We start from the raw sequence: 12,185 nt of genomic DNA on the forward strand, positions 1-12,185 counted from the left end.
GCATAAGATGTTCAGCAATATTGTAAGAGACAGTACCAGAAAGAATGCTGTGAGTGTGTATCTCCTAGAAATGACAAAGAATTTATAATCATGTTTCCTCAACAATATTGCCTCCCAAATAAGAATAGACATGTTTATATAGAAGGAGCTATTCTCATTTAGACCCACCCCTAGATTAAAAACTACAATCAGCTAATGACAGCTTAGAGCAGAATTAGTCTTTCCCAGAAATAGGTCTCTGAATTGGTTTTCCAGAACAGTTCAGCACTGAAATAATATATATACAAGTAACACTAAATAGATTTGGCAGATCGTATCAATATATTTATTCATGTATATATAAATAATAAAAAGAATAAAATTAAATTTAAAGTGGAGTGTATATTTGAGGGGTGGAAATTGGATGGATTGTGAGGAAGAAATGAGGCAAATAATGGAATTATATATTAAAATAGTTATTAAAAATGAATTAATTCAATATTATTTAATTAAACTAAGATGTGATAAATAACTTAAATAGGTCTATTGTCATCCATCGGATTAGACCAATAGGAAGAAAAATCTTGCCACTTGACACTGGTGTGGAACAGAAGGACTCAATTTAAAATTATACCAGATATTTACACATTAATAAATGCTAATGCTGTTCAATTTTTCCATAAAGCAGAAAAGGACCAAAAGTTAACTTTAATTGTCAGCTTTACATAACCTGGAATATCCTGGAAACAGTCTCACAAAAGCAGTTTGTAATTTGAGTTGGCCTATGGTTATACCTGTGAGAAATTGTCTGAATTAAACTAAGTAGCATGAGAAGATCCACCCTACTATGAAGATTACAAGTCTTTTGGTGAAGAGTTCTGAATGGTATAATAACTAAGTAATTGTATTGAGCCAAAGAAAGCATTAACTATGGATGCTATAGGACTAGCTCATTGGCATTCCCACCTTGGTTTACCTACAGTGATGTAATGTAGCTTGAAATTGTAAGGTGAAATTAATTTTTCTTTCTTAATTTGCATTTACTCCAAGTAAGTTATCACATATCCAGAAATGAAATTAGCATAGAAATTGGAACATGAGTTTGGGTTGTTTCTCTTATAAACTTGTGAATGTGCCTTTTAAGCCTTGGAACTGTGAGAGGAATGACACATGCAAGGCTTAATGGGCCATTCTTCTGGGAATTTGTATGGCAGTAATTCTAAGAGAAATACAGACATTAAAGACCTGGCTCATGAAGTTTCAGAGGCAGATAACGACTCAATCAGAAACTGGGATATAGGCCATTCGAATGATATTTTGGCCAAGAATCTGGCATTATTTTGGCTGTTTTCTGAAACTGTGAGTGAACCTAAATGTAAAGATAATGGACTGAATTATTTGCCAGAGAAAGGTTCATAATTAAAGAGCATTCAACCCAGTGCTGAGAGAGTAAACATAATTGTTGTAGAGATAAACACCACTGAAATAGACTCTCCTGTGTTTCACTTTGGCAACAAGGAAGTATTTTCTTTGGTTCACCACACAGATAGCTATAGATGAACTTGAAAGAGGATGATAGACTTTATTTTGAATTGGCAGAAAAAAGAAATTGGCAATTTTGTAAGTAACATTCATTTTCTACTAGTGCTGAAAGTATAAAAGATGATGGATTAGAAGGATCACAAAGGACTTTTTAAGCCTGGCCTATTGTGGCAAAATCAGAGACACTATAGAGAAGTGCTGTGAAATGATTGCATGAAACTGTTAAGGTAAAGCCTCTTTAGCAGAGGAGAATCTCATTAGAGTCAATATGATAGGACTGGAAGGTATATATGAAGGAAAGCTGCAATTGTGGAGTAGTCTTTCTAAACCTGTGGAGAAGTTGAATGTGCTGAAGGTAGCAGAGCAGGGATCTTGGTGCAACCAAAAGTTTTGGAGGAACAAAAGATTGTGAAAGGACCTGGGGGACACTGGGACTTTGTAGAGGAATTTGAATCCAGAAACATGGGTGCTCTGATGAAAACAAAGATTTTTAATGTCTGTGTGATCCAGGTGGGATACAGAAATGGTATACATATTTAATCCTTTTGATTGGAATATAGATATGCCCTTACTTCACACCCTTAATCTCAAAAAAATGACACTTAAGTGAGGCTCAGAAAAAGTGACTAATTAGAAAAACATTTCATAGAATGAAAGAGAGATAAGATAAACTCAACCCTGCTCCCATCACCCAGACTAAATTTCTAACTCACAGGCTAAGATTCTTAAATTTCTTTTTTTTCAAAAATTCTTTAATGGTAATTTTTATTGAATATTTTATTTACATCCAAATGTTATGCCCTATCCCAGTTTTTCCCCTCCTGAAACCCCCTCTCCCATATCATCCTACCTTCTATGAAGGTACTCCCCACCACCTACCCATTCCCACCTCTCAACCCTGGCATTCCCCTACACTGGGGTATCAAGTCATCACAGAGAACCAGAGAATGGAAGTGGCCTACTTCTTGGAGCAGATATTGGTTGAACTGTGAATTTATAAAACTGGGATTATTTGCTTTTGTGATATATTTACATACAGATTTTGTCCAAATCACATGGAGGATTTCACCCACATCGCAGAACTAGGATAGGGAAAAAAGATACACTCAATTCTCATGAGAACAGTCAGAAAAGGGAAAGAACTTAAGAAAATGCAGGAAGAGAGTCAGTCAGTTGGGAGGCAGTTCAGTACAGTGGAATGGAGTTCAGTTGAGTTCATGAAGTTCAGTCATCTCCATTCAGTTTAGTGCAGTCAATGCAGTTCAGTTTGTGGAGTTCAGAGGCAGTTTTTTTTTTCCAAGCAGAGAAATTCAATAAGAAGCCAAGGGAAACCAGGTTGAGTCAGTGAGCTTTGGGAGGAGTTTTGACACACAACAGCTGAATTAAACCAGCCAGCCGAGTTGAGAAAGAACTAGAAAGGGTAAGACCATTCAGCAGTAATCCTCAAAGATGACAATTACATCTGATAAGTAAAAGTTAAATTAACATGGTTCCAATGCATGTTAATTATACATCTGGTCATTGTTTTCACTTCGGTGTGTTTCCTCATTTGCTCTGCTCCTGTTCATCCATTTTGAAATATCATTGTTTACTTCTGTCATACCTTTTGTGGTGATAAAACACAATGACTAAGACATCTTTTTGATTATAGCTACAGAAAAATAAATGCCTATTATGATTGTATGATATGGCAAAAAGAAAATATATGGTGGAAGAAACCAGAAGCTGATTGATGATGTCTCAATTGCAAGAACTGGGAAGAAAGAATGAGCTACAAGTAGGGTAAATCCACAAAACCACAAATCTTACTCCTAGTGATACACATTCTCAATCAAGGCCAAACCACTAAACCTCCAAGGACAATATCATAACCTAACTATCAAGTTTCCAAATATCTGAGCTTATAGGCTACACTACTTATTCAAAGCAATGTTTTATTTTCCCATCCCCATAAGATTATGTTCACACCATAATGCAACATGCATTTAGTCCAACTTCAAAAGTTCCTATAGTCTTTCATAGTTTTAACACTGTGAAAAAGTCCAGTCTTTGTTGAGACTCAAGGTGATTTCTTATCTCCAATACCATATAAAACTAAGAAGCAAATTATATACTCCCAAGATAGTAGTAAAGAATTTATATAACCATTCCAAAAGGAAAGAATGGAGAATTAATGAGGAAATACTAGGCTGAAGCAGAACCTAGCAGGGCAAATAACAAATCCTGAACCTTTTTTTCCAGTATCACAGGGCTTAGGTAGCTCTGGCAATTAATCATTCCTGTATATAACACATTTATCTATTTATTGGGCAGCTTCTACTTCCTTTATTCTGCTCTGCTTGGCAGATATCTCATAGCTTTGGCAAGTCCAACATCTTATCATCTACCATCTAGTACACACACCACTTCCACAATAAATCCTTGAGAAATTAATCCACTTCGTTCCAAGATGATTCTCACTGTCACTGAGGATAAAGAATCATAAATACTAATTAACAAACTTATTGGGATAATGTCAGAGGAGTTTTTGTGGCCAGATCTGAAGCTTCACTTCCTTCTGTAGCATGTATAAGATCAGAAATACTTAGTTTTAATTTTCTTTCTTGCTTAGTACAACCTAGATGACCAAAGGAAGATGTTCTTATTGTTTACTTCAGTACCTTGCGCTGACAGATGCCTCAGTTCCCTAATGGCAAGAAGTTACCCCATATGTCTATCTTGGACCAACACTCCTTAGACCAACATTTGCCCTTCTCACAATGGCTACAATATCCTGGAAGCTTTTGTGGTTCACAGCAACCAGAATCTGTTTGTTCTCTTCTATGATTACCATTTTTCTCCAGAGTCAATGTACCTGGTATTTTGAGCTCTGAATCTCTAACCTTAAATTTTCTTTGGAAATATGCAAAGTCACAAGATCTAAAGTATTGAACATTTCGATTTTGGAAATTCCTAGCTGGAATTTGCCCCTATGATATTGGCATCATGCTCCTGAGAACTAATATCAGTTGTTTCACTTATACATTTGTCTATTGGAATTCTTTGTGCTCTTAATCATCTGATTGCTCTCTTAAATTCGGTATTTGCATTATCAAATGCAAATATTTCTATCAATGACTATCTGGTTTCAGTGCCTAATATGGCTCTACTCCCAGCCGAATCCAACCTCTGTAAGAATTCTAAAAAGACTTCTCATGAATCCTGTATTCCCTTAGTAAATAAGGTGGAGTTTACCCCCAGGATCCTCAATTATATCCCAAGCTCTTAAAGCTGCAACATGATATTGTTCAATTATACCATCAGACCAGAGTTTTTCTTGTTATGTCAGCATAATGCCCTTCACCAAGTCCAACATCTTGATATCCCGCCTTTTTCACAGCTTCTTTCCCTCTCGGGGCTTTTACTCGGGGACTTCCCTGTGATACCTTGTACTCTTTGTTGGCCATAGAGAAAGAAGCCAATAAATCAATAACACTAAGGACATCTCAAAAGTGATGTCTTCTCCTCGTAGAATACATTCAATCACATAAATGAAAAGAATGAATGTATATTTATACATAATTGTGAAACAACACCTCATATTATAGATCACAGGCTAATAAAATGCTCATTTCTTGGAATGGTTATATCTTTTCCAGTTGTCCACTGAGTTTTCAAAGAACTCCTACAATGTTACAGGCTATTATTTCCAATGCTTTAGGTTACTCTGCAGAACATAAAACCCTATTGCTGAACACAAAACATACTTGAGTCATAGAACATGGAAATATCAAGCTTTCATGACCTAAATACTTCATCTCTACTATCTAGCATTCATGGTGAGCTGGAAGGAGCTATGCGTGTTATCAGAAGAGAAAAGCAATAATCAGTATTCCACATTGTGTGTCTAATGAGTTATCATAACAGACACTCCTCCTCATAACATATGTTCATTGGTACCATAATGTCAAGAATATCATCTATAGCAGGAACCAACTACTTTATGACTGAATGTAATCCCCACTCTACAAGTGAAGCCATACCTCACATTATTGTGGGGCCAAAAATCTATGATGAACAGGTCATAGGCACTAGAAGAGAACCTACTACTATTTTACTATTAAATACTTGTAGCATAGTAGTATTAAACCTGTTCCCAATTGTCTATCAATATACACATAGATTACATAATCCCTCAACTCTCATCTGTGAAGTTTCTGTTTAGTGTAGCTGATGATAAACAATTCGACAAGTGCAGACAATAAGTCATGACAGATTTTCTAGCTGCAAATAGAAGATACATATTGCAACTGACTCCCACAAAGGCTAGAAGATCATGGTGGAATAAAGGGCCGAAAAAGTTTAAGATCTTTAAGTGGTGAAAGGGTACCAGAGAACAGTATCTTCTAAACACAGCAGGGCAGCTGTACTTTTGAATTCACCATGGTTGTACTATCATACACCAGACCTTTGAGAGCTAAAACCAAACCAGATACCATCATGGAACAGTCATGGACAAGAGGTTATATCTTTAGTAAAAGCAGTTCTCAAATTCTAGGAGAAAAGGTGTCAGTTTTTTCAAATTATACACACAGATAGATTCATTATTTGCAAACAGAATGTCAGACATCCAAAACTCTTTTGGGAAGCATAAGTTGGGCATGATGGAAAAATGGGACAAAGCTTCATAAAATGATAAAGGATGTGAATCATAAAAGTATTGGTATAGGAAGAAAATATATGCTCATAGCACAATGTATGACATTTTCAATGAATTGAAACACAGCAAGGCATGGAGTACCTAGATTGAGGGATCATACCACAAACTAATTATAACTTTTATAATAAGTAGCAATCCAATGTTCCACAGCATGGCTATTGAAGAAATTCTCTTTTTATTATTGGAATATTTTTATTTACATTTCAAATGTTATTCTCATTCCTGGTTTCCGGGACCTAGCTCCCTATCCCATCCCCCTTCCCTTCTTCTATATAAGTGTTCCCCTCTGCATCTACTCCCACTTCATATCCCCCCTGAAATTCCCCTACACTGGGGGGTCCAACCATGGCAGGACCAAGGGCTTCTTCCACTGGTGCCCAAAAAGGCCTTCCTCTGCTACATATACAGTTGGAGCCATGGGTCAGTCCAAGTATAGTCTTGGGGTAGTGGTTTAGTCCCTGAGAGCTCTGGTAGGTTGGTATTGTTGTTCTTATGGGGTTGCAAGACCCTTCAGCTCTTTCAGTCCTTTCTCTAATTTCTTCAATGGGATCCTGGATAATCACCAAGAAGATACTGAAACAGGCAATTATGTCCAGTATTTCCATTTTTTTTATTATTCTACTTAAAATGTTCAAGAAATAAGTCAAGAGAAGAAAGTTAAATGGACATAAAAAAATTAGAAAAGAAATGTCTGTTGGGAGATGATATGGTTCCATGTATAACAGACCATACAGAATCCACAAAACATTATTAGAGCTAATGAAAACTTTCAAGTTGGAAAGATATGAAATGAAAGTAACACAAAATTGTCCTTTATACTGTGAAAAAGACTCCTGAAATTGAAATCAGGCAAGAAAAATCCATTCACAATTGCCTTATGCACAGGAATAAAATACCTAGGAATAAAACTAGCCAAGGAAATGAAAATGTTCTACAATGAAAACTTTGAGACACTGAAGAAGGAAACTGAGCAAGATATTACAAAATATATAGAAATACCTCCAATGTCCATACCTTTCAAGAAATATTCTGAGTGCAAGAACACATCAAAATGATCACTCACCTTGATCAAGTAAGCTTTATCCCAGGAATTCTGGGATGGTTCAATACTTTGAAATCTATCAACATATCCACTATATAAATAAACTCCAAAAAAAAAAAAACCACACACATAATCATCTCATTAGATGCTGAAAAAACACTTAACAATATAAAACACCCCGTGATGTTAAAAGTATTGGAGAGATCAAGAATCCAAATCCATCCATAAACATAATAAAAGCAATAACAATCAAAGAGCCAACACCAAATTCAATGATGAGAAACTTGAAGTGATGCTACTAAAATCAGGGACAGGAGGCCACCCACTCTCCCCATATTTAGTTAATATAGTACCCAAAATTCTAACCAGAACAATTAGGCTACAAAAGGAGATCAAAGGGATACAAATTAAGAAGGAGGAAGTTAAGATATAACTGTTTGCAGATGATATGAGAGTATACATAAGTGAACCCAAAAATTTAGCCAGAGAAATCCTACTGATGATAAACAACATCAACAAAATAGCTAAATAAAAAAAAAATTAAACCAAACAAATCTGTAGCCTTCTTCTACTCAAAGAATAAATGGGCTGAGAAAGAAATTAGGGAAATAACACCCTTCACAACAGTCACAACATAAAATATCTTAGTGTGACATTAACTAAGCAAATGAAAGATCTGTATAACAAGAATTTCAAGTCTCTGAAGATATCAAAGAAGACCTCAGAAGATGGATAGGTCTCACGTGCTCATAGATCATCAGGATTATCATAGTAAAATAATCATCTTCCCAAAAGCAATCTACAGATTCAATGCAATCCCCATGAAAATCCCACCTCAATTCTTTACAAGGATAGAAAGAACAATTTTCAAATTCATCTGGAATAACAAGAACAAGAACAAGAACAACAACAACAACAAAAAAAAAAAAACAATAAAAATGAAAACAAAAACGGGGTAGCCCAATCTATACTCAAGAAAAAAGTACTTCTAGGGGAATCATCACCACTGACCTCAAGCTGTACTAGAGAACAATAGTGATAAAACCTCATGGTGTTGGTAAAGAGACAGGCAGGTAGATCATTGGATTAGAATTAAAGATCCAGAAATGAACCCACAAACCTGTGATCCCTTGATCTTTGACAAAGAAGCCAAAACCATCCAGTGGAAAAAAAAAGACAGCATTTTCAACAAATGGTGCTGGTTCAACTGCCAGTCAGCAAATAGAAGAAAACACATTTATCTGTTCTTAACTCTTTGTACAAAGTTCTATTCCAAGTGGATCAAGAACCACCAAGTAAAACCAGATATGCTAAATCTAATAGAAGAGAAAGTGGGAAAGAGCTTCGAACACATCGGCACTAGGGAAATTTTCCTGAACGTAACACCAATGGCTCATGCTCTAAGATTAACAATCAACTAATAGGATCTCCAAAAATTTAAAGCTTTTCTAAGGCAAAGGACACTACAATAGACAAAATGGCAACTCACAGATTGGGAAAAGTTCTTTACTAACTCACCATCTGACAGAGTGGTAATATCCAAAATATACAAAAAATTCAAGAAGTTAGAGTCCAGAGAACGAAATAACCCTATTCAAAATGGGGTACAGAGCCAAACAAACTAAGGGATCCTGTAAGACTGAGTGAGACTCACTTATAGAAATGATCAACATACTTAGTCATCAGGGAAGTGCAAATAAAAATGACCCTGAGATTCCACCTAACACCAATCAGAATGACTATGATCAAAAGCTAGGGTGATAGAAGATGCTAGTGAAGATGTCAAGAAAGGGGAATGCTTCTCTATTGCTGGTGGGATTGTAGGCTGGTACGACCACTCTGAAATCAGTCAGGAAGTTCCACAGAAAATTGGAAATAGTTCTACCTGAGGCTCCAGCTATACTACTCCTGGACATATACCCCCCCAAAAAATGCTCCAAAATATAACAAGAACACATGTTCCACTATGTTCATAGCAGATTTATTTATAATAGCCAAATGCTGAAAAATACCCAGATGTTCTTCAATAAAGGACTGCATACAGAAAATGTGATACATTTGCACAATGAAATACTACTAAGCTATTAAAAGCGATGACCTCATGAAGTTTGCAGGCGAATTGATGGAACTATGTTTTGTTGAGTGGAAAGAAAATTTCTAGTGTTCAGATTATTGTACCTACTTTTGAAATTGCCAATGCTCATCGGAAGCCATTGGTCATAATTGCTGAAGATGTTGATGGAGAAGCACTAAGAACACTGGTTTTAAACAGGCTAAAAACTATTCTTCAGGTTGTAACAGTCAAAGCTCCAGGGTTTGCGGAAAATAGGAAGAACCAGTTTAAAGATATGGCTATCGCTACTGGTGGTGTGGTGTTTGGAGAAGAGGGGTTGAATCTAAATCTTAAAGATGTTCAACCTCAAGACTTAAGAGAAATTGGAGAGGCTATTGTCACCAAAGATGATGCCATACTTTTGAAAGGAAAGGTGACAAAGCTCACATTGAAAAACGTATTCAAGAAATCACTGAGCAGCTAGACCTCACAATTTGTGGATAAGAAAAGAAAAAGCTAAATGAGCGACTTGCTAAACTTTCAGATGGTATAGCTGTGTTGAAGTTTGGAGGGACATGTGATATTGAAGTGAATGAGAAGAAAGACAGAGTTACAGATGATCTCAATTTTCCAACAGCAGCTGTTCAAGAAGGCATTGTTCTAGGAAGAGGCTGTGCTCTGCTTCGGTGCATCCCAGCCTTGAATTCATTAAACCTGCTAATGAAGGTCAGAAAATAGGTATAGAAATTATTAAAAGAGCACTTAAAATTCCTGCAATGATAATTGTTAAGAATTTAAGTGTTGAAAGTTCTTTGTTAGTTGAGAAAATTCTGCAGAGTTCCTCAGAAGTTGCTTATAAAGCCATGGTTGTAGATTTTGTGAACATGGTGGAAAAGGGAATCATTGATCCAACAAAGTTTGTAAAAATTCCTTTACTGGATGCTGCTGGGGGGGGGGCTCCTTGCTAACTATAACTGAAGCTATAGTGACAGAAATTCATAAAGAAGAGAAGGATCCTGGAATTGGTGCAATGGGTGGGATGGGAGGAGATATGGTAGGTGGCATGTTCTAACTTCTAGAATAGTGTTTGCCCTTATGAATAAACTGTGACAGGAAGCTCAAGGCAGGTTCCTCACTGATAACTTCAGAGATGTCACCTGAAGAAAATGAGTGAAGGGAAGGCTTGCTGATCCATGTAACCAATGATTACTGGTTTCCTTTGACAATATATAATGGTTTACTGCTGTCATTGTCCATCTCTACAGATCATCTATTTTGTATTTTTGAATAAAGACATTTGTACATTCCTGATACTGGGTGCAAGAACCATATACCAGTGTGTGGTGATTTCAATTAACATTACTGAGGCATCTCTACTGTTCTCTTAGCATCAGGACTATAGCACTGTGTCATCACATGAGAAGTTCAGAAGCAGCATTTCTGTGGAGGGTAAGAATAATTGTGTACAATGAAGAGAAGTATCCAATTATGTGACAACTTTATGTAACAAAATTTTGTTTAAAGTTTAAAATAATAAAGAAAATATCATCATGAGTGAGGTAACCCAGACAAAAAGGAACACACATGGTATGTACTCAGTAATAAGTGGATATTAGTCCAAAAGCTCTGATTATCCATGATACAACCCATAAGCCATGTGGAGCTTAGGAACAAAGAAGAACAAAGTATGGATGCTTCCTACACAGAAGGGGGAACAAAATAATCGCATGAGTTAGAGGTTAGAAAGGATCTGGGAAGAAGAGAGGAGTAGGAGGGAAGTTTGGAGGGCAGAATCAAGTATTGGAAGGGACAGAATAGAAATACACAGGATCAGGACATCTAATAGAAATATTTAGCAGTGGATGATGTAGAACTGGGGTAGCCACTAGAAAGTTCCAGATGCCAGGAAAGTGAGAGGCTCCCAGGACGCAATGGGAATGACATTAGCTGAAATGCCCAACAAAGGGGAGAGAGAACCTGTAAAGATCATCCCCCATAAATAGACATTGCCCCCAATTGAAGAATGGGGCCACCCACTCATCTCAAAATTTTTAACCCAGAAATGCTTCTGTCCAAAGGAAAGACAGGGACAAAAAATGGAACAGTGATTGAAGGAAAGGGCATCCAGAGTCCTCCACACCTAGGGATTCATTCCAACTGCAGACACCAAACCCTATACACTATTGCTGATGCCAAGAAAAGCTTACTGACAGGAGCCTGATATAGCTGTTCCTGAGATGCTCTACCCGAGAGGTTCTGCCAGCACCTGGCCAATACAGATGCAGATACTCACAGGACATACTGAGCCCTGGGATACCAATGGAAGAGCTAGGGGAAGGACTGAAAGAGGTGAAGGGGATGGCAACCCTATAATAAGAACAATATCAACCAAAGGGACCACCCAGAATTCCCAGAGACTAAACGACCAACCAAAGATTATACAGGGAGGGATCCATGGCTCCATATACATATTTAAGAGAGGGTGGTCTTATATGATCTCAATTGGTAGAGAGGCCAGTGGTCCTTTGGAGACTTAATGCTCCAGTTATGGGGGGTTGCTAGATTGATAAGGCAGGAGTGGGTGAATGAGTGGAAGAGCACTATTACAGAGGTAAAAGGAATGGGGCAGAGGAAAGTTTGTAGGGTGTGTGGGGTTTGTGGAGGAGTAGCTGGAAAGGATGATATCATTTGAAATGTAAAAAGATAAAATTATTAATAAAAATAGAAATATTCTTGTGAAAATGACCAATCCACCGAAAGCAGTATACAGAGTCAATGAAATCCTCAGTTCCTGAAAAACAAAATAATATGATCAAGTTAGCAAAGTAAGATGACATAATGTCAAAATCTTCTTTTACATTTGCAGGGTT

General features: G+C 36.9%; 1 pseudogene; it reads left to right on the plus strand.

The window, feature by feature from the left end:
• Window positions 1-9,397: 9,397 nt before the first annotated feature.
• On the plus strand, window positions 9,398-10,387 carry LOC108349182 (60 kDa heat shock protein, mitochondrial pseudogene; annotated as a pseudogene).
• Window positions 10,388-12,185: the final 1,798 nt, after the last annotated feature.

Source organism: Rattus norvegicus, chromosome X, assembly GCF_036323735.1.
Source record: "Rattus norvegicus strain BN/NHsdMcwi chromosome X, GRCr8, whole genome shotgun sequence".
In the NCBI taxonomy this organism is placed as follows: Eukaryota; Metazoa; Chordata; class Mammalia; order Rodentia; family Muridae; genus Rattus; species Rattus norvegicus.